Source organism: Aulonocara stuartgranti (assembly GCF_965226115.1).
Source record: "Aulonocara stuartgranti genome assembly, chromosome: 20".
Taxonomy (NCBI): Eukaryota; Metazoa; Chordata; class Actinopteri; order Cichliformes; family Cichlidae; genus Aulonocara; species Aulonocara stuartgranti.
The window spans coordinates 5320012-5344265 of NC_138956.1; the positions used below are offsets into that span (position 1 = coordinate 5320012).

The following is a 24254-nucleotide window of genomic DNA, read 5'->3' on the forward strand; positions in this document are numbered from 1 at the left end:
TGAGTAGATCACCAGTCTATCACAGGGCAAACACAGAGAGACAGACAACCACTCAGACTCACTCCCACAGCCAATTTAGAGTCACCGATTAACCTAGCATGCAGTGTTTGGACTGTGGGAGAAAGCTGGAGTACTCGGCTTCTCTCATGCAGACATCAGGAAGGCTTCTGGCTGACTGGTGGATTCAGACCCAGGAATTTCTGACAGTGAGGCAATGGTGCTAACTACAACACCACAGTAGATAGCAACTGAATGTTTCTCTTTCTAATAATTCTCTAAAATGATTTTTTTAAATGTCTAAATCAAACCTGATATTCCTTTAACTATAAAGAATGTTTCCTAGTTTTTTCCTAGTCTGCTGATAGCTGAAATCAAACTATGGAACTGGAAAAAAGTAGGCTTGATGAATCCCAGGGCAAAATCAGAAAAAATGGAATTGCATCCCAAAAGTTGAACGTCACATCTAGTGTAATCCCGGGATTAACAGCAGAACTGCTCATTTACAAATACACAAACCTCTTTTACTCTTGGAAGTCATCAATTGATGACGTCCTGCTGAGATTTATTCCACATTTCCTTTTCTCTGGACGTCTTGTCTATTGCAAAGTTGTTGTTTTTTTCAAGTAGCTGTCCACAAATTCTTCTGCTGAGGATATGAAGGTGTCATGGGAGTCATTTAAAATTGTAACTGCTCCCTTATTCACAAGGGGTCGCCACAAGGGGTAGCTCGACATGTTTGATTCGTCAGATTTATTATTTAAAAAAAAAAAGAAAGAAAAAAACAAAAGACACTTTCTCTCTGTTATAGCAATGGCAGCAGTCACATTCACAGAGCACGCACAATCTTGGTTTTAGTTTTGACCTGCTATGCATCACAGGAATGTACTAACTGTTGGTGGTGGAGACTTTTATTAGAAATAATTACATCTGCCTACAGTAAATAATAGTTGAACCTGTCTGCCCAGTTCTGTCTTCTTAAACTTCTTTCTGCTTATACATCGTCTGTTTTCTTAAATAGTAGTTAACTTGCAGGGACAGTTTTCTTAACTGGAACTTTCTTTTCTCTTTTGTCTCCTGATTAAGCTCAGTGTGTTGAATTCTAGTATATGTGTTTAAGTATCTTGTACATTTAAGTCTAAATTTGTTCAGTTTATGTCTGCGTTAAGTTATTTTGCATACAAAATCTGCAAATGAACGAAATGATCTTAATGATAAAAAAATATGAAAGGGTTATTCTTTCATAAGCAGTAGTGCTGCTCAGATATTTGTGCATCTGACCAACAGGTTTGCCCATGCAAGATTCGCAAGAGCTAGAGATCTCATATTTTAAATGGCAAGAAAAATGGTCTGTTTAGAGGTATGTCTGAGAATGAGCATTCCATTCACATTGTATGCTTGGTTTCAGTAGACACAGCAGACAAACAAAAAAATATGTTCCTGGCATTTGCGTCACTGAAAAAAAAAGTAACTGCACCTACAGGTTTTTACAATACGGGCTGTATGAGTTCTTAGTATTTTCTCTTCCCTGAATTATTATTGAATTCACAGAAAGATATGATTTACAAAAAGAACATGAAAGGCATAATATTATGTTCCTTTTGTGAACAAATTAGTTTCTCAGGGCCAAAAATCCTCATATAAACAGTGGACTGAGTGCAGTTTTAAGTCAGGTGAAAGGTAGTTCTTTAGAGTTAGACTGATGAAATATATTTTGGGGGAGTTGTTTGATTCTCTACAGATCACACAGAGTAAATAAGTTGTTTTTAAATCATTCATTTACTTAATTTTGACAAATTTACATATTCATTTACTATCTGATGTTTCAGCAGTTAAGTCATTATATTATGGTTCTTCAGTTTGCTAAACAGTGTTAAAGTCAGTGATATGTAAAGCCTGTAGAACCTGCCTTATCTATCCTTAGGTAGCTTTGCAGTCACTAGCCACTTTATTAGGTACACATAGTTATTCTTGGTCCAAGTGGGTACTAACAAGCCTTCTGAACTGCTTTAACTTCAGTGATGGAAACGTTCCTCTGAGATTTTGGTCTATCTTGACGTGATATTGTCACACAATTGCTGCAGCTTTGCTGGCTTCAGCTCTATGATGCAAATCTCACGTGGTGAGTATAGAGTACAGTGAACTCAAGAGATGTATGTGCATTATCCTTTTGGAGACAGACGATGGGGTGGCTGTAGCTCAGGTGGCAGAGCAGGTCAGCCACTAATCAGAAGGTCGGTGGTTCGATCCCAGGCTGCACCCTGGCTGCATGCCAAATATCCTTGGGCAAGATACTAAACCCGTGTTTGCCTACTGGTGGTGGTCAGAGGGCCCGGTGGCGCCTGTGTCCGGCAGCCTCGCCTCTGTCAGTGCGCCCCAGGGCAGCTGTGGCTACAATGTAGCTTGCTATCGCCAGTGTGTGAATGTGTGTGTGAATGGGTGAATGACTGAATGTAGTGTAAAGCGCTTTGGGGTCCTATGGACTAGAAAAGCGCTATACAAATGCAGGCCATTTACCATGGGCACATTGTGGTATATAAAGAGATGGACATGTTCTGCAACAATGCTCAGGTAGTATTTTTTCCAATATTCTGTTGTCTGATTTTGGTGAGCAAATTGTAGCTTCAGTTTTGTGTTCTTAGCTGGCAGGAGTGTGGTCTTCTGCTGCTGTGTGCTCAGAGATGCTCTTCTGCATATCTTGGAAAGACCCTGTCTACATGCTTAAATGCTTTTGGTTATTGTCCAATTAGATATTTGCATAATGAACGCTTGAACAGATGAACTAGTGTATCTACTGTGCATTTATTTTGAAACATTTAAAGCATGAGAAATCACCCAATCTCTATGTATCTTCCGTATATACAGCGCTTAACAAATTTGTTTTAGACCACCACCCAATTTAAGGTTTATGTCACAGCTGCCCTAAATTAACAGTAATGACAGTTGACAAAATTAGAGTAAGCAAAAGCACATTATTACTTTTTGATTAAGATGCCAAGTTAGTTATTTACATGCATTCCTGAACAAAAAAAATAGATTTAATGGTTGAATGTCATTCATTTGTGATTTCATTGTGCCACCTCAAATTAGGGTATAAAAATGTGACTTGAGCAATTCACATTCAAAAACGTTTTTGAAAAACTTCTAAAAGATGTTTGTTTTCTTATTCTTACAGGTTGGTATAATAAATTTGTTAAGCACTGTATTCCTACTGTTGCCACAAAACATTTACCAAGAATAGGTTAAATAAAAAAATATATTTTTAGCTTACCTACTTACACATCTTGCTGTGGTGATCATAGCGTTTATATATATCTGTATCTCTTCCCTAACAGGAACACCAATCTGAAATCACCTTTACATGAACATCGTCACACGTACGGCAGTCATTAACTGCATTAAATGCAAAATATTTTAAAATACAATTCTAAATCCTAATTCTTTGGATTTTCCTATATGGTGTGGTGATTTCATCATCCCCCTGCGAGTGCGATGTTACGTTCTCTGCTTTTGTTTGTTTCACGTGTCACATTCAGTGTGCATTGCCCATATGTAACTTAATGGCCACCGAATTTGTATTCTCTAAAGAATTTTGTTTGTGTGACTGCTAAATATGGAGTGAATTATTTGGAAAAGGGCTAATTGGTCTAATTTGTTAAGAAACCTGAAGCTAGTCATCAGTCACAAAACCCCCTTTTCATGCATCAAACATCCCAACAGAAAAGAGGAGAAGAGCAAAAGCCGACTGATTTAAGTGATATGTTTTTAAACAGATGGCTATTTTGCTATTTAATGCAATTTACAAGATACAATCCTTTGAAATCTGACTTTGGTAGTTCATTAACTTGCCACATAATGAGTGTCGAGAAAGGACAAGTGTGGTACGAAGCTGCAGTACGTAGTTAATAGAAAATCTTTTAGAAGTGACAGCGCTTTATAAAAGAGCTCCATGACTGCTAGCTGTTGTTCAGTGTTCAGACTGCAGGCACTTAGCGCACCAGGTGTTTTGCCCAAGATTTTTTCCACAAGACAAATGGAAAAGTGCCATATCCTTTAAACATCCCATTAATATGTCTTATAAGAGTCACCGCAACTGAGCACCAAAAGCTCAGTTTTATTACAGTTTCTTGTCTTTGTCAGGCATAGCTTCCAGTTTACGTTTTCAGGTAATTATAGCGTTGTGCACACTAGAGTGGCACAAATTAGCACTTTGGGCGAAGAATCAGTTGGCTGGATGCCCATCATTGCTTGCATGGCCTGGACATGACAAACACAGAAGCACAAATGCCTATAAAAGGCATCCAAAGTGTGACAACATTTTGAAGACGTTATTTATTTATTTTTTTTAAGTAAAACTAAAAGACTAACTGCGGGATTACCGCTTTTGATTTTAAAGACCAACATTGGGTAAAGTCCTGTTTGTATATTGAGTGAACCCTGCAGAGTCGTGTGTGAAAACAGGCCTTTATAGAGGGTCAACTTTTTTTTTCTCTGTTCTTTAAGCTCGTAAATAAATGTAGCAGGGAAAAAAAAAACTTTGTTGCAATAAATGAAGGGAGAGGACACCTTAAGAAGCTGAGTCTGGTCTGAGGCTTTGCCTGTGCCTAATGTGTGAGGAATAATGCACGATGTTTGATGTGGTCTGAATAGTTCTTCTATCACACATGCCATGAAAGAGAACTCATGGCTGTACTGTATACTGTATGCAATTCCTCTTTATTACACGTGGAATTTCCTCCCAGATGATTGAAGTATCAGCATATTGCTGCCATATTCCCTCCCACAAGAGCCTAGAGTTTTAATAATTTGCAGAATGAAGGGGGGTAGGGGGGTTGAGAGGCTATCAAAGTGGCTTATATTTGTTTAATCTCTGAAGGACTGCCATTCACAAAGTTTTCCAGAAAAAGACAGGAGTTCATAGTTCTCTCTAAAAAGCAGTGTCGAAAGCCGGCTAAGCTGCATCAAACGTAGGTAGGATGCGTACACAGTGATCGATATATGCCGAGAATTACTATATGTGCTGTGTTTACAGTATGATCATGTGGTGGAAAAATAACAATAAGTAATCTCATGTCATTCTGCTGTTCTATGCAAAGTTAATGTAATCCTCTAATGTTTAGTATAACGCATCAATCATGCAAAAATCTATTGTTGCATTAGCCTTGAAAGAACAATAATAATAAAAATGCTATAATGGTTTTAGCTTCCTTTCCATAAATCATACTTGGAGGCTGGGGAGGGGGGTATCTTAACTTGCCATTTCAGCTCATCTGAGCAGTTGAAGTGATGCTGAATACTGATAGGATATTGAACAATAACCAGAGCTGCAGTTGGTCACTTTCAACCTGAAGTGGTATGAAATACTGCACGACACAGTCAGTGGCTGCTTCTAACTGAAATTGACCCAACACCTTCTGCAGTGACATAAAGCTGTTTTCTGTTCGATAGCCTCTCAACAAAGGACTGTAAATCAGGAGTAAATGCATAAAAACAGCGAGCAGCAGAAGATTTACTGTAACTCTGCGAATCCTTTTAAACAAATATTAAAATAAGGGCCAAATCAGGCGGATCATCTTTAAGCGGGTCGTGCTCTCTTCAGCTTCGAGGCGAGCCACAGTAGCTGACAGGATGGTGGAATTTACATCGTTAATAACATTTAATTAATGCCGCAGCCCTCACTCTGAAGATAGGTTATGTTGTCAGTGTAAGTCTGTGATGTATGGATAAAAATCCGAAACGAACGAGCACGTCACTGAAGCACGGCGTCCTTTACCATGATTAAACAAAACATTGAGACGCACAAGCGACTGAAAAGTGCTACAGTTGAGCAAATCTCCCGTGTCGTCATTCAAAAAGTCATGTGGCAAAGCACGTACGTATAGAGAGAATTGCTGAAGAGCACAGCTTTCAGATTTGATGAGTGGAAGTGCATTTCTACCATGTGGTTTCAACCTGGGACCTTTACAAGTGCTTGTCGGAGTAGTGCTTAGAGTGCTGCCTGAAGAGGCTTTTCGATTTCACAGAGAATACACTCTTCCCAGGAAGTGGGTGGAGAAGATAATTCTGCAAAAGAAGAAGGGAAAGGAAAACAAAAAAAAAAGAAAACTGGAGAATTAATAAACCTTTTTAGTTGGCATAATCACTCATTTTGAACTTAAACTGAGCAGAGCAACAAAACAAATCATTTTTGGGGAAAGAATACATGTATTTTAATGCCCTCAAGCAAAACTAATTAAAGACGACACCTCATTTACATAAATAAGCATTATAATTTGCATGCGTGCACAAGGGAATAGAGTCAGAAAAGAAAGCAATATTTTGCAGTCTGCTAATTTCATTTTATTCAGGATTTAAGCTTAATAAAGATTCATTTTGGAGGGGAAAGGAAAATAATCAAAGAGGGAATTTGAACTATCTCCAAAGATGCAGCAGCCTACTATTCAAAGGGCTCCTTCCGAGTCACCAGATGACTCCTAATCTGGAGTGGCACTTCCTGGCCGAGTTCCAACACCAACTCCTTGAAAGGTAAAGAAATTTTAGAGCCCAATTTATTAGTATGCAGTTCTGGCTTCGGGTGGAGAATTAATGGCGGTGACTGATAATGACTGTAATCGTGGCACAAATGGGGTGTTGAAATAGCAAACAACGGGCACAAGGCATGTAATGGGGATTTTATTAATTACCCAAGGTCCCTAGCATGAGCAGTCTCCAGGATTTACTGTGGCCGTGCCAGCCGGTCGAGAAGGGGTCGGCCAGTCTAATCTGACAATGAAAGGGTCACTACAGAGACTGCAACATGCGCAAAAGGGAGCAACGTGGCCGGCCTCCTACACGTGCCTTAAAATGACTTTGTAATGTTATGAAAGGCACTAATATTGAAAAGATGAGAGCGGCTGTATTCATTTTGGTTTTAGAATCTTTTTGCGGATTCAGCAAATGTTTCAACAAATGCGAAAACGGATCAAAGAGGCAAGATCCAAGTCAGATAAATTGTCCCCTTTCATCAGAGTGTTTCAATTAAAGTGTATTGTAAAGGCATTCACCTGCACTGCAGTAAGCTCCCTCTGTCTCTTTGTTGACTGTAAGAACAAAAAAAATCAACATATGGTACCGCTGTCAGGTAGGATAGCCCATTCGCACATCAGCTCATCAACAAGAGAGGATTGATTAAAAGTCCTTTTTATTACTCACTGCATCCTTAATGGACGCTAGACTTTCAAAATGGAAGAAACAATTAGAGTTTTACTGCTTTGTGGGCACTACTGATTTATATAAATCACTGCACGGGTGTAAATTTTCCAATAAAACACTGTACCACTCCTAGCATACATAATCAACACGTCCATTCTTGGTACACACTCCAGACTTGAACAATCTCTTTAAACTGGTAGGACTCAAGCTCACTCAGTCAGTAGACTGTCTACTTGATGGAATTTAACTGTTTCTATATGGTTTACCATAACTACTAGTATACATTTGCAAGGCAAACAAACACAGGGAGACTGTTTACTTTGTATTTCAGTGCTGTACAAACATGAAATTAGAGTTTGCTCATTCATTTAATATGAAAACCAGCAGTTAAATCCAAGCCCGGTTAGGTGAGCGTCATTTTCTGGGGTGATGCGGTCACTGTGACACAAAACACTCACTCAGCTATTCAGGGAGTACGTTTTTGTTCTTCTGTTTTATAGCTTACTATATTAGTGTCAACAAAGAGTATGAAAAACAAAATCAGGCAAAGAAAGTAAGGTGGGTCAGCTGCAGATTGCATTTATGGGAGATTACATTATTTGCAATGGTGATGTCGTTTTGCTAAAGCCACGTTGCGTGACAAAAGTGGGTAGTGCATATTTTACAATGTGTTTATCTAGTACTCATGCCTAAGGGTAACATAACCACAGAAAATCTCACCTTGCAGGTTCAGATTTTTGCTTTTTTTCCTCTCTTGAAGGTACGTTTTTTTTGGCCTTTTTTCCAGATTAAGCTGTTAACTGTTGTCTTGTTAAATGTTAACGAGTCATCTCCACATTTTATCAAAAGGTTTCACAGTCACTTAATAGTTAACACATTTCAGCCCCTGGGATTGTTGTTTTATCACCAAAATCAAAATATGCACTTTTTCAGAACCGTCCCTCATTCACATGTTCTGACAAGGTGTTCTCAAGTTCCTTGGCTCTAGGTTGTATTTGCAGTATTATAGTGTTTTTCAGAACACCTTGATACTTAAAATCATAACAAAAACAGCTGTACAATTTGCAGGGAAATTCAATACTCTACAGAACTGGCCTGTAAATAAAGATAAGATAAGATAGATGGATAGATAGATGCTTTGTTGCTCCCACAAGATACATTTTTGTGTTAGTATTAACAGTTCTTGTAAATGTTGATGTCATTTATTTAAAAAATTAGTTCTCTACACTTTCTTTCTTATTTTTTGGATTTGAATGTATTTGAATTTTTTGAACAATTCTGGTAAATGTTAAATATTCTGCGTCAGTGCCTTCTCTTTTGTACTTTACTATTCATAGATGAGTCATGTCTGTAATGGAAAATACCGTACCACAAAGTACAAACCTAATTTACTTGTGAAATACCCATCTTTAAGTTCTGTTTTGTTGTTTTCTGTCAGTGTTTTTTTCTTTTTACTTCAAGTACCTGTTCCATGGGTGTGTACATTTTTTCACATCATGAGGTCATGTGTGAAAAATGTACTGAAAAACAGTCATGCCATAACAAATCAAAACCTGTTTCTACGTAATGATCCAGATATTTAAAAAAAACAAAACAACCAAAAAAAAGCGTCTCTATCTTAAACACGCACGTCGAATGTTTCTCTGAGCTTTTTGCTTGTTTTTGCTCCTCCTCTTGTCCTGCCTTTGAGTCCAGAGGGGAGAGACTTTGAAACTAAAGTTGGCAGCATTCCTCGGCGGTGACACACGCTGAAGTATCACTTTATTGCTCACTTTTAGAAAACACCAAAAACACAAAGAGCTCAACCAGATGTTCGAGTTCTGCTCTTAAAAACAGAAGTGTAAACACTCGCTGAAAGAAAAAAAAAAAAAGAACTTCCAACTGTTCATTTTTTTGACACGCTGTGCTGTTTTGTGTGCGTGCAGCCTAAAAATTAAAGGCAGACCAGAAAACGAATAATTTCCCTGTTATTGCTACAACCCACTGTGATTGTGTTTCATGGTAGTCGGAAGTAGCAGACCCGTGGGTGTTGAGGAGGAGATCCCTCTGTGTTCCAGCGGTGTCTCAGACAGGCGTGTTGCCTCACCTGGTGCTGTGTTTACCTCAGATGGTAGGATTAGGAAGCAGCCATGTGGAAGATACGACTCTAATCCATCGTGCCTTTGCTTGGCACTTAGACATGGCCCTCTGCAACACTTCCGCTCTCCTAAAGTTAGAGCAACGTCCTTAAGGAATGTGAGAAATATCAGCACCGTTTCAAGACTCTTGAGCATGATGCAGCCACGTGGGGTTCAGCTTACCTCGTGGAGGAGGTGGGCGTATGTATGGGTATGGGTGCTGATGATGGCAACCATCAACCAGATAGATTCAGATTTATTGGATGGATCTGGGCATCGTTATTTCTCTAGGCTTGTGCCTGGCCTCTACGGCAACGAGATACTTTCGTTTTCCTTTTTTAAATTTTTTCCCCTCATGTGCACAAAACCCTTTTTCAACGTAGAGTAGCAGATAAGCTGGTATCATGAAAGAAAATCTCTTAGTTAGATAAAATCCTGAATGTTGTCTTTTTAAACTTGCCGACATTGATTAGGCAGTGATAAAAAGCTCATAACCTGCAAGAGGGAAGGCTGACCTCTGCATGCTCACAGTCTGCTGCTGCACCCCAATCTTATATACTATAACTTACTGAGCTTCCACGTTTACAATACTGATATTTTTCTGTCTGGCTGAGTTTCTTTCTTTCTTTCTTTCTTTCTTTCTTTCTTTCTTTCTTTCTTTCTTTCTTTCTTTCTTTTTAAAGAAATTTCAGGCAAAGTTTCATTTTTTTTCTGCAGAGATGGTTTTAAGTATAAATTAATAAAAATAAAATGAAGTGCAGCTGCCCGTTTGTTTAAAAGCTATAATGGCTTTGCACTGAATGATAAATGCAGTTGTTTAAGGCCGAAATACTGGCTTGCGATAACTTTGATATCTGATTTTCCTTTTTTTTCACACACAGTGCAAAGGACATAATCAAATCTATAAATGAATATGCATTTAATTTACATGTTAAATGTTTTATTACCATTGAAGAAAGGGAGCTACAGTGTTTTTCTTGTGCGTTTCAGAGGACTTGCCCTTGATATCGTGGCCAAATCACCACCCCAATCACAAATGGTGGAAAGCAAAACTCTTATTTATCCAATGTACTGATAATTAAGCTGTTCTCATTAGTTACATAATTGGAAATGTAATTAGCAATAGTAATAATTATTGCATTTAATACCTTTTCTCTTTTAGTTATCAGGCTCATTCAAGCTGGTAATTAGCAGTCGTGAGAATTCTATACTTTCGTCCTAATTCATTTTGGTCGGCAGTTATTTATAGTGTATTTTATATCAATAAATCATTACCATATCCATTTAGATTTTTCAGTAAACATACAAACACCGTGCTCACTCAAATGTTTGTTTCATGTTTTGTGTAATAACAAAGCAAAACTCTATCTGCATAGTTGCAGTTCTACTTTGCCTTAACTAAGCTTTACAGTGAGACGCCTGACAGAGCTCAGCAGCGAGGTTCCGAAAATGGAAAATCTCATTCATATTTTCCGTAAGGATTTTGATTATGAGCAGTAATGTTGTAACCATCCAAAGCAGACTTACTCTGAGCTACAGCATTGTGAAATGATGGCACGCGCTCCTGTAGAAACCACAAGTCTGTGCGATATCCACCTCGTTTTAACAAAGATGCAGTTTATTCTCTCCAGAGTATGCAGTCGGTTCTGTTCGTTAGCTGTCAAGCAGCCACGGTTTTCAAGATATCATGCTCAAATTTTGTGTCGTGGTAAAACACGAGCTAATTTAATTTTGGTGAAAATCAGATCAAGGTCAAGTTCACATGAAATGTATAATTTATTTATGGGTCGTCTTCAAATTTCACAACAATATTCTAGGAAGTTGTGGCCTTGAGTACCGGGCTGTTTGCACCCCAGGTCAAAGTTGACCTTGAAAAAACTTTTAAAGAAACCACAATGGGCATCATGTCATCTGAGTGAGCTGTACAACACACGACAACATCACAGCGATTACATAAAATTTAGCAAAATCACACATGGCACGAATATGTCTTAAAATCTCAAATTTGATGCCGAAGAAGTCAGCTAATTCTGCTTCAGTCACATGGCTAAAGATAATAAAATATATAATTTTACTATGTAATGCTTTAAGGTCATAGGTCAAAGTTCAGATATCTGGGTGTTGTTATAAAAGCAGGTTGACGTCAGGATGTTGTAATAAAAACATCATAAAACATCAGTGTTTTAGAACAGCCCTTTGAGGCGAGTCATTCTCTCCGAGTGCGCTTGTTTGCAAAGTCATGGAAAGGACTAAACTAAAAACAGCGTCATCTCTGATCGGTGGACGCCGCTGTTACCATGGAAGTGTCCAAGCCCAACAAACCAATTTAAGAAACTGCCGAAGAGGTGTTTGCAGTCAGGGATGATATTTTGATTTATGCTTTACTACACAAAACACAAAATGCAAATTAGATTCGAAACTACTATTAATATTTAACACTATTATTAACCATATAAACATTATGATAATGATAAGGTTTGATTTTCAATAAAGCTTAAAGATACTGTGGAATCTGGATACTGTGGAATTTGCAATGCATTATGGGATGAGTAATGCCTTTCAAGTAATCATGTAAACAGTCTTGCACCTTGGTCTTTTTTTTCCCCCTTTATTTTTTCTGCATATCAAATCTTTTTATGGTCATGATTCACTCATAGCTGGTTGTCTTGGTTCAAGCCTTTAAACTCTTTAAATCAGGATTTTCGTCAATAAATAAAAACGAATGGGAAGTTCACTTCTGGAGCCAAAGCCTTTAGAAAACGGGGTACTGATGTGCTTGTTTTGTTTGACCATCATAAAATGAGTTGTTTCCCCTTTATTTACCAAAACCAGCTGCATCGCTGAATGCAAAACTGCTCCACAGAGAGGTTTCTACACAAAAGAGAAAAAGAAGTTGATTTTGATTTGAGAAGTTTGGTTTTAAATACTGTATATTGGACATAAAAACTAAATTTTATATAAACTTTATTGTCCCATAGATTCACACATTTGAGTGACTTGGTGGTTTGAAGATATTAACCTCTACATTCAGTTTGTTATTTGCAACATTGGTAATGGCATCTTTGCTGCAATCTGCGCAAATGCTTTAAATCTCTTATTTCAAAGAAACTACATGTGATGTAAACGGACTATATGTGATGTAAACAGCTGTTTTATGTTTATCTACAGAAATCAGATGGCAGTAGAGTGAGCATCGGCCAGAGGCGATAACTCCTCAGCGGATTAGTCTTCAGCAGACATTATTCAACAGGAAGGTGAGTCTTTAACTTTTATTCATGCACCATTTTTATGTGGTATAGCAAATATAGGTAAAAAAAGAGACTGCCACTGGCTTTCCTCCCTGTCTTTGACAGATCGTCCCATGTGATTTGTAATTCAATTGTATACCAAAAAAAGAAAGAAAACAAAAAAAGCAGTTCGCACATTTGTCATTAGTTTTCTGTTTTCTTCAGTGGGAAACAAATTATTGGATAATTGACTTTCGCAAAACACAAAATGTGTCATGCAATGTGCGGTATTGCTGTCTTTGCTCCATGTCAAAGTTGCACCTCTGTTTCTTGGAGCAACTTAATTGTCTCAAACATGCACAGAAGCAGCACGTTCGAGTCATGATACCCCAAGGCATAGATTAATTAAGCTATGAAAACCCATGAGCAGAGAGCATTCAGCAGGTGCCTGTTTGCCTTGGTATGGGACTTGTTTTTGGCAGTGGTGCAGTGGCTCATTATAAATCTATAATTAAGTTACAATTTTATTTGCTTTTTTTTTTTAACATACTGTCATAGGGGATCAACATGGCTTAAACTCTGATTCTGTTAAGTGCACTCTTGGCTATATCACTTTTATGTCTTTATTCTTCCTCAGGAATTATGCTTTGACAAAAAAATGTGAATGAGAGGCTGAAAACGATACTGTGTGTGTCACTTAGTGCTCGGTATCCCACGCCTCCTGCAGGTGTTGATGTGATTCTTAAAATCTGCTGATTTGTTCTTAATCCAAAGCAAGCTGATTTGCCCACTCCTTTACCTCCTTGTATCTCGGCACATAAACAACCCCCCCCACCCCCTCTCCCCTGCTGGCTGAAAGGATGGTCCTGAGAACCCCCCACAGTTCGACTCATCCCGTGTTGGGCATGTTGGCAGAGCTGGGTGATTGCGATGTAGCGGCTCTCTCAGGCCAACATCTGTTGTTCTGAGTCACCTGCCAACAAAGAGGGAGGGTGAGCTGCACAGTGAGGGGCCTGAAGGAGGGATGAGCAGGTCTGCGGGGGAGAATCCCCGTATCTGCAGGGTGGTCAGACTGAATGAGAGTCACCACCACGGCGGTAGTCTTTGCCAAGAGCTTCCTCAAGCTAACAATGTGGCCTGTGGAGGGGCAGACTAGGCAGGAAATTGAGGTTAACGACATTGTTACATATTAAGCAGGGGTTGGCTGCCTCCGTAGGCAAATCCTTGAATAGTCAAGCATGTTATTATTCACACCTGAAATCTATTAAAACTCACACAGTGTTGGTGGTTCAGTCAAAATATCCATTTTTAGTAATGTAAAAAAACCCACATATTTTTGGTATTGCGCTGGAAAGCTTCCTCAGAGTTTTGAGTTTGAAAATCATAGATTCAAAATAAAAGTTTAAATTAGTTCTCATGTTTCAAGTACCATTATATCTGAGTGACCAGGAGATCACTGCGGTACACTTGAATCTGAATTGAATAATACATCTACAAACTCTCTTCAAGTGAAGTGACTAGTCATCAGTTGTGACTGTTATGAGTGTTTTCACAGGTGGTAATTGTGCACTACAGCACAGGTCTGTGCTTTAGCTTTCATAGCTCAGTCCTTACAAGTGAATCTCCACACTTTCCTTCACTCTTTCCCCCACTGTGCTTTGCCCAGGGGAGAGACGCCTTCTACGTGTTGTAATAAGGGTAGCTGATATAATGAAGGTCATTGTAATCAGAGCTAATGTGCCAAGGAGTCAAGACACTGTAGCTTTATTTGCCAGCAAGGCCCGGCGTTTGGTACCCATGGGGATCAGGCTGATAGTGTTATCTTTGCTAACCTGACTCTAATACAGGCCTTGCTCCGCTGTTTGTGTCAGCGTCGGAGCTGAACTTTTCCCAGTGATCCCCTCCATGTGTGGATGGGCATGGATTGGGCTCTACTCTGTTCCATCCTGGTTAAATCCCATCCCAAGGTGTTTGGCTTCTCTCAGTTCACGTTCTGCATTTAGCGAGCAGCGCTCCCTCTCTCTGACTGTCGGACTTGGGAAAACAGGCTGGGCTTCAATGGAATGTACTTGACATAGAAACATTACATTGGCATCTGTTGAGAACTAGCTCGTAAGACATGACCTCTAAATCTAATCCTGTCCCTCAGGATATGCAAATGTCCTCAGCTCAAATTTGATTTGTTTTTGACTGTTCAGGACACGGCCGTTTGTTTATAACCGTTATCTAACACAGCGGCAGGACAAAGCCGTGTTCGGTAGACAGTTTCGATATTATTTTCTTGTAAAAATTTACCTTAAATGTTAGAATTAAAATTCTTCTTTCTTCACCAAGTATTCGGTAGAAAGAGCTGACCTGAAACGAGTTTTAGTTTCAACCAGGAAGTGAAAACTTTATGGTTAATACCGTGTTTAGTTGCAGTTAAGGTTATTTGTAAAACTGACTGAACCGTTAAACATGTTATGCTAAAACGTTTTTACAACTACAGATTCACAACTGTCTTCTCCATTATTGAAAATTTTACCTCGAGGCTCTGATGTCTGATATGTGACCTGATATTTATCTAGGAAAAAAGAAATACCCCATCCCTACTGGGCATCATCAGCAGAGCTTCAACATTAATTTCCATTTTTCTTATTTTTTTCATAGTCGCCTTTTAAACTTGGTGCTTTCAGTAGCAAACATCAAAGATCCTTTTTCCTATTCATCTGAGCACCTCCTGGAAAAAAAAAAAGGCTATCCATATCTAACCCCATGAAAGTCCCCTGATCCCATCATTCAAACTTCCAAGCCTCTCTTTGTGGCTTCCTAGAGGACCACGGTGAAATGATCTCTTTTGTTTCGCATCATTAGTTCCATCTGTTGTGCGAGCAGGCCTGTCTGTTCCGGAGCATGGCAACGTGATGGTCGCCAGGGGCGATTGGAGACGCTGCCGTCCCGGTGGCTTGTGGCTCAACCTCTGCCACCACCATTGCCTTGTCCCTGATCCCCATGACACCATCCCATTCGCTTCACAGTTTCTGCTTATTTATTCATACATTTGAGCAGATAATAAAAACGTAAGCTTCGTGTACATGCAGTACTAGTTTACCTTATACACGAGGCCCCTTAGGAGAAGAGTTTGGTTCAGTTGGGACGACATTCATACAATCGTTTGCAAACAACATACAGATTTGAATCTCTATACCTCAAACGCTTAAATGTCCACTGTGTGTCAAAAACGAGCTTTAATAGGTCAGATTTTTGTGCTTATTTTCCTGCAGTCGGGAGTAAATGATGCGCCAAACAGATGTAGCATTTTCTCACAACAAGGAAATATTTTATTCATGATTTACATGAATGATAAATCTTCAGAAAGTCTTAGCGCTGATGGGCATACACAATTTAACATCTGTCTTCCTCAGAATAATTAATCGCTTACCAGAACACTCGGGACTCAGAGTTGGATTTTTCCTCTCACTTTACTTGGTCTAATTACTTCTTTAAAAGCAAAGCTTTCTCTAAAGAAGACTTGAATGATAAACACAGCAGCCGTACGCTCCGCAAAAGGAAAAGTTCAGGAAAGATGCAGGAAACGTCCTGCTCTCGCTTCTTAGTGCCGTGCCTGTAAAACCAAGCAAACCCCACCATACTTAAGACAGAGAAATGTGGCCATACATTCTAATTATAATTCGTAATTCCCAAATGAACATTTCCATAATGTCTCCCAAGTGAATTGCTCTTATCACCATAGTGTGAATGTACAGCACAAGGGCATCCGTGTGCATGTCAATGCGGAGATCGCCAGATAATTTTCATTGAAGATGGAGCCATCAAAGGTCATAGCCATCCGAATGACCTAACCTTGCAATGTAACACCTGGGTGTAAAAGTGGACTCATCCTATCTACTGGGATGGGTGTAATGTACCTCTAATGTATAAAGTGCGGAAATAAAATAAGAGTTATAGGTTGGTGGAGGAGGCTCAGTGTGGGCTAGAGAATACTGTAACTCTATAGGTTGAAATAGCTGTGTTGGTATCACCCGAGGTGACAGGCTATTGCCAAAGTGCTGTATTTGTTGGAACCATTATGAAATAAAGTGTGTGGAAAAGGGCAATATTCAGTTTGAATTGATTCTTGGAAAACTCAAGAAGTGAATATGCTTTCATTTTGATGGTATTACTATGGGCAAAATGTGTTGTGTCAGTTTCACCTCGCCATTACTTTGCTCCATTAAGGCAAAACCGAGTGATTTTATTTTTGCCCAGTCTATTTTCTGTGATAAAATGAAAATCTGAAAGCTTTATTAAGTCTGAGTGACACCTAAAGCTGAGAGCCAACAGGAAAATAAGTCATGTGGGATCTAGTTTCAGTTCATTTTTGCTCAATTCCCATCTCCTGATCAAATACTGCACTTTCCAGTAGGGGCTTAATGGGAGTGTCAAGTTCACAAAGGCCCTCTCTCTCCCACTGACTCCATTACCTGATAACAGCGCTGGTTTTGGCACTTATTTGCACAGTGCAGGGCTAAGCTCGGCTTGTGCCGTGCGCATTCGAAGCAGGTTGTAATTGAAGCTGTATTGAGACCATTTTATTAATTTTTACAAATCTTCCCTGCCTGTATTTCCGAGCTACTACGGGCACTAACTCATCTCATTTTCCTTTGTGTACTCTGACTACTTGTGCTGCTCTTTTGAATGCTGCTTCTCTTTAAGCCAAACAAACATGACCACTGGTGTCTTGGGTTCAGGGCCTTTCAAACAACCTTTCAATAAAACAAGATCAGCTGTGAGACATACAGGATCTCACATGCTGGGCAGCCCCGCTGAAAATACCCTCCCTCCTGTTTCAAAGCCATCAGCTTTTGGTTCCCCCAGGAGAGCCAGCATTATCCTGCAGGGTTTATTTAAACTTGTTGGGAAGGTCTTGCCTTTTCTTTTTGATACACTAGGTTATTTGACATTTAGGCGAACCCTGTCACATTTAAAACCTGATTTTATTCGGCTTATTGGTTCAGATTTCAAAACTTTAGTTGCCAATTTCCCAGTAAACGCAAACAGTGGCAGATTTAAGATAGGGGTCGAGTAATGCTGCGCCTGCCGCACTTGCAGCTCGTCCTATGTTTAGGCATAGGATGACTGATGATGCGACGCCTGCGAAGCCTGCCATGCTGCTAGACTTAACATTTTGTGAGAGACAGTAACCTGAAAGAGAGGAGAAGCATGAGGAAAAAGGACGGAAAAAAAGCGACAAATAGGGACAGATGACACAGGCATCTTTTACAGCTTGATAGTGCAGTCCCCGACTTGTTTTTATTGACCTTTTCTATCTACAGTAGAAGATGTGCCACTTAAATAAATGTCATTTGACCATCTTTGGTTTCAGTGTCACACGCTGACATGTGGTATTTTGATAGAATTCATCCGTTTGTGTGGATAGCGTATCCACTTCGGCTGCTGTGTTGCGTCACCTTATATAGGGCTTTATTTCACTCGATGTGGGCACTTTCAGAGCATCCTTAACTGCCTCTTAAATCAACAAACTGGTCAGTCTCAGTGCGTTACTTTTTTTTGTACCACCCTAGGAGGACACTATGCTTTGGCTGAGACATTATTGGACCATTAAATCGCCACCCCTCCCACTCGCAACCACTTTCGGTTCTGTTTTAAGGCTTTGGAATTACGTCCAGGTGGTGGGGGGTTGCAAAAAAGACTGCTGGAAAGGCTACTTATTCTCTTAATGATGTCTTGTCCTTTTTAAAAGTCGTCATCTTCATTCACAAATGGATGACTATAGCAGAGGAGCACCCCGAGGGACTGAGGTCATCCCAACCTCCTTGTCCCAGCAAAGGAAGTTACTGTGTATGAAATGAGGCATGACAGTTTGCGTTAAAAATTAAATTTGTTGACATCGGGTGGGGGGTAGAATGTAATGGCACATAGTAATTATTATAGGGGTGGATTAGTTAGGCAGGTATTTATGATAAGTTTCCTGCCCATTAGTAGCTGCGCCCAGGGAAATGGGGAATGTTTTGTTGCATGCCAAATCTAAATCTCCAACTTAATAGTGTATTTAAAATGTGACACTGTTAGTTTTCACTAAACTGCTGTAAATACTGTATCTTTTTATTCAAGTATACAAAGTTAAAGATGTTTCAAAGCTTTTGAAATTTAAGCCTTTTTTCAGTGTCTGATTTTATGACTAGAGGCTCCTTACTCTGGTGGTTTACACAACTGCTTAACACGGGAAAGATTCCCGGTTCAGTCTTGGGAGGAGATACGAATGCCTTTGGGGGTGTGACAGGAAGGGCATCAGGTGTAAATAAATAAATAAATAAATCTGCCATATCAAACATACAGAGCTACCTGCTGCGGTGACTTCTTGTGAAGAAGAAAGTCCCTTTCATGAGTGATGCAGTGACTAAAAGTTTAGACCAAGGATCATTATTTTTATCAAATACTTTTGAAATATTAGAAGGTTTTTACTAATGCACAGACTTTATACAAACTTGGATGAGTTTTGCTCCTTCGGGTAATTTTTCTGTCCTGTTTAGTAAATAAAAATTTAACTGGAGGAACTTGCTCTATATATTTTCTCATTTTTAGTGCTGTAACTTTTTAGAGTTATGCTTTTTTTGTCCTTTTGTATGCACTGTAGATGTATTTAACTGTGATTTCATGGGAGTATAATAACATAAAAATAACAAATAACAAAACAAAAACAACTGGACATTCAAGATTTTCCCAAATTATATTTGAAAGGTTCACAGAAGTTTGAAAAGTAAATAAGGAGAGCACCTGAAACAATAGTACAGTTTACTGCATGTTGCCTTTTCCTTCAATCCCCGAACCTTTGGACTGCCTACAAGCTCACATCAAGCGAGCGAGGTGTAGTCGGTGATATACATGACACGCGTCTCTAAGGACCCTCTGATTTGTATAATATCCTTCAGACAAGGTCATAGCATTGCCTACATCTTTGAAGATAGAGGAAAGAGAACATGTTCCCCCCTCATTGTGCCTGTGGAATAGAACAAACGTGAGATCACGGTGTCGAGGGGCTTCCACTCTTCAAAGTTGATATGAATCAGACATGAAATGATTTAGATAAAGTGATAGTTATCTTGATTCCCGGCGCCGTCCGTTGAATAGACACGGCGACGCGCGGGGAAGCTGAATGGCTGTGTTTTAGTGTGAAATCCCGGGGAAACGTATCCATCTGGTATATGAATAATTTAGATGGCTGAAGTTGGTTCCTGTTGCTGTTGTGTTTGCGCTCAGCTTTCTCTCTCAGCTCAGCACCCCCACCATCACCCTCCCTCCTTGACATCACTCCTGAGGTTTGTTTGTGATGCTTAAAGGGAAGTTGGGCCACATGAGGAATCGAGGGGAGGAGAGACTCACTTTCCCTCTCTGCTGTGCTTTCTGTGTCTTCTTTCTTTCTTAGATCTACACAAACCTCAGATAAACAGTTAAACACCCGCTGACACACATAGCCTGTCAGCCAGCCAGGCATGTTGCATGTGGGAAACACTCTTCAGATATCGAGACGCTTTGTTTTATATGGTAGACATTGCACACGTTTGAAACTTGTATACACTGGATTCTCTTAATTGAAATCTGATTTTTTTTTAGTGTTCACTGAGCATCATGGTAATGAGGCTGGGTGTGACTGCAGATGGATATTTATTTGACACATATAAATGGATATTTGGTGGAAGGTCTTCCAATATGGAGCAGTGTAAAATGGATTCAAAGATCTGAATTGTCCCTGCAGCACCAAGCAAAGGCAAACACACGCGTGCACGTACAACAATCACACGTATGCAGAATTTACGGTTTCAGCGCAGATGTACAAAATTGCAATTGTGCACATGCACTTGCATAACAAACAACAGCAACAACAAAACACGTGTTCTGGCAAAAATGTGCAAAAGTGTTTGTGGACAGATAACACACAAACATGCAAATCCACTAATATGCCAGGCCAGCTATACTAATCCAGTCCCTGTCTTTAAGGGAACCAGTCAGGATGAGGAGGGGGGATGGGGGGGGGGGGGGGGGGGGGGGGCATTGAGGAATAGGAGGAGGGAAAGACAGAGAGAGGGAGAGAGAGGAGGGAGAGGGAGGGAGGGGATGTGACAGGCCCTTGGAATCTCAACCTCTCTCTCCTGGCGCCCGCACTAATCAACCCCTGTAATTTATGCAGAAAATATGATTTATATTTAATTTCACTACACTTGCATTGTTAATTTGAGATGTAATTAACGCGTCGCCACGGCAACTAATTTCTCAATGCCGTAAATTATCACCGCCTTTTCATCAAAATTCAGTTACTTTGGCTCCTGTGTGCAGTGTTGTGATGCAATTAGGTTACCAGGGCAACCCCAAAGTGTTAATTTTCTTTTGTTATATTGCAGCGAGGCAGAAGTTTTTAAAACACAAATCATATTCACTTTTTTAGTGAACAAAGAACTTGGGACTTTTTTTTCTTTCTTTAGTTAAAAAAAAAGGGGGGAGGGTGGACGCGATGTTGAATGTTGGATACCATTCTGCCGTTCATGAGCACCGGTATATAACCCTGCACCCTGCTCTTCACAACACTTATATATGTACTGTCGTGACGTGGACTGAGTGATTGCTGAGAATTCTTTGATATTGCGAGCAGGGGCGCTTCAAAGTTGTCCTTTGGGAAAGGGCATGTTTGTCAAAGGAAATCTATATAAATGAGAAATATGTACAAATTTAAGAGAGCTCTCTTTTCTCTCTCTTACTTTTTTTCCTCATACCAATATTCTCTCTCTCACACACACACCACAGCACATTTTCAGTACTCACACTCTTTTTATTCCCCCAACAGTGACTGTGAAATGACTCAATATTTTAATCAACTGTATCTAATTTGCACTCCAACAGAAGATAGGGCCACATGTGTGCTGTTGTTGCCTTTGCTGGCAATGAGTATGCCCACTGGATGGCTCTGAGCCGCCCTGGATTGCCACGCATGGCAGTCTCTGTGGCCCACTCGGTGCGTCCGTCTCCAATCCATCCCCCCTTAGCTAGTCTTCAGTGGAAATATCAGGTCATTGGCTGCTAAGCTGTGGTTAACTGCAAAGGTAATTAAATTTGGGAGCAGGCTTTTTGAATCTTTTTAGCCTCTTCGGTAATACCAGCAGGAATTACAGCGTTTTTTCGAAGCGAGGTGCTATTTTGACACCCTGGCAGAAGGGGGCCAAGTACCAGTGACCGCACAGAGTTTACAAAAGCCAAAGTACCGATTTGCAGGAGACTCTTTAGGGAGACCAAACCCCCCCAAAAAGATGATTTAATTTTTCCAGTTTTTGAATATTACCCATTGTAAGAGAAAGACAAAGCCCTGCATGTCTGGTGTTTAAACTGTGCATAGCAAAAGTGCACTTGCCTTGCTCATCACACTTGTGATAAATACTAGACGCTGTGCAGAAATCTGAAAATGCAAAATTGATTCCACTGTCTCCAAACCAGTGATTTGTAACATATTGTCATTAATGTACTGCTGTTTTTTTTTTTTTTGTTGGGTTTGTGTACAAAAGTTAGAAGCTTGAGTATCCCTCTTCAGCCTCAAGCAGCTGACAAAGTTATTTGTCCAGTGATGTCAAACTTTCTCTAAATAACAATTAGAAGTCACAATGAGGCTGAACCGCCTAATCAAAAGCAGCATAATAGGACATTAACCTGTCTGGCATGTCTTGCTTGATTAGAACAACATAGTCAAAATATACTTGCTATTGTCCTGGTGGGTGCAAAGTATGGCTGCAAGGAAAGGTCATCAAGGAAGTTTTTATGTAACTCGCTCTGTAAAAACATTACGTTGATTAGACTTGTTTATTTATTCAGGTCCAAAAGAGTATTTGCTTTTGTCGCATTTATTCCCATTTTGCCAGCACAAGGGGCCCTGGAAGACGAGTTACCAAGGAACACAAAATTTTAATTAGTGTATTTTAATCATTCAGGCTTTTCAAGCTAATCCACAGACCCCTGAGAATTCCCAAGATGCAGCTCTGTGCTGCTTTACCATTTATTGTTGAGTCTATTATAATTACTGTTAGCAGGTGGGGGCAGGGAGACGTTTATTATGTTTTTCCATCTTTATTATAATTACCAGAAAAAATGAAAGGATGCTGTTTCATTAAGTTTAGAGATGATGCCATTTTCCCCCTGTTTTCCCCTCAATCTCCTTCCTGCCTTTGTTTCATAAAGCTATTGTACTGGCTTTCATTCCAGGGCTTTCATACGTTGCACAGCTTTATGAGAAAAAAACAACAAAAAGAAACAGATCTTTTATTAAGAACAGAGGGGGAAGATGGTCTTAAAGAACTTAATTTCTGAGACAGTTTTCCTCCCTTTTTTTCTCCTAAATGCAGGCAGTGCTCTGAGAATGAAGTTGACACATCCTCTGAAACACAAATGTTTAATCGAGTTGGACTGGGATCAGAACAGAAATGCAGAAAGTAGAATATGTTTGCCTCTCTTTCACACTTGTCAGTAATGAAAGATAAGAGGACTGCAGTAAATCTTTAAGCCCCATGCTTTTGGTGCTCTGCAGGGATTTTAGCATCATCCAGAAATATTTTATGTTTGTCTGTTTGTTTAAATATTATTTTGCCACTCCCTCTTCCTCTGCTCGAGTCCCAAATGTGTGGCAATTGTGTATCTAAAACAATCAGGCTGCTGAAGTGATGAATCAAATAAAGTGGAGTTTTCTCAATTAGAATCCTTTTTGTGTCTGTATTTATGATACTTCTTGGAGGAGTAAATAAAGAGCCAACTTCTAGCACAGCAGTGTTGCTTTTTAAATGAAGAGAGGCTGATTTACGAAGTAAATGTGCCTTTTGTGCATGACAGAGGAAAGCACATCAGCCGTTTTCTGCTGGTGCCGTGTGGGTTGACTAGTTGATCAGAGCTTGTAGTATGGTTATGTTGGAGTCAACTACATCGCATAAAACTTAACGCTTGCTATCATTTCAATGTCTGTCAAGGGCACCATTTTGGCAATGATCTCATCAATTTTCTTAAGTGAGCAGATCTGAAGCCGTCACTTGGCCAGAAAGCAGTATGCCCAAGAATTGTATTTCACATTGATATGATTAGACTTCCAGTTCTGTAAATGGTTGCGGTGCTCCAAGTCTTTCTTCATAAACACCTGAAGGGCAAAACTGAATACATACAGTACCTCTGCAAACACTCTGGATTTAAAACAAACTTTAAAACGGTAAAAATTCATTACCCAGCAGCAGCTATGTAATAGTCGTGTCATTACCACAAGTCATGACAAGACAGGCGTAACTCTGAGGAGGCGAATGGGCAGATTGGCTCAAGAGATAAACGTTGGGGCTTACTTTGTCAAGCACTTGAAGATTGTTTGCATCCACGGTGTAATATGTAACAGAGATCTGAAGCTCACTGCACCTGTGTCAGTAAAACAAAGCACAACTTTCATGTTGGTTGTTAGATGACTCGTCTTTCTTTTGATTTGCAAGAATTAGCTGGAAATTAATAATAAATAACGAAAGAGAAAGCGATATTCTTATTTGTAGAAAAGCTGTTTTACAGGTCTTGCAGTACGTGAACCTGAACAGAGCATGTCAGATGTTCTCGTTGACAAACTGTCAGCTCATTCCAGTTTATGTGGGTGCCATGTGTAACTGGTTGTGATGTTTTATCTCTGTTCTGCCCAGTAAGAACAAGATTTGTTTTATTGTGA

General features: G+C 39.7%; 1 protein-coding gene across 5 annotated transcripts in view; it reads left to right on the plus strand.

Moving 5' to 3' along the window:
* casz1 (castor zinc finger 1) overlaps window positions 1–24254 on the plus strand; it is a 171346-nt gene that overhangs the window by 24124 nt on the left and 122968 nt on the right. For all 5 annotated transcript variants that reach the window (XM_082518225.1, XM_082518224.1, XM_082518227.1 and 2 more), the window contains one exon: window positions 12474–12559. The gene's annotated coding sequence lies outside the window, so the exon portion shown is untranslated. The remainder of the gene's footprint in view (window positions 1–12473; window positions 12560–24254) is intronic.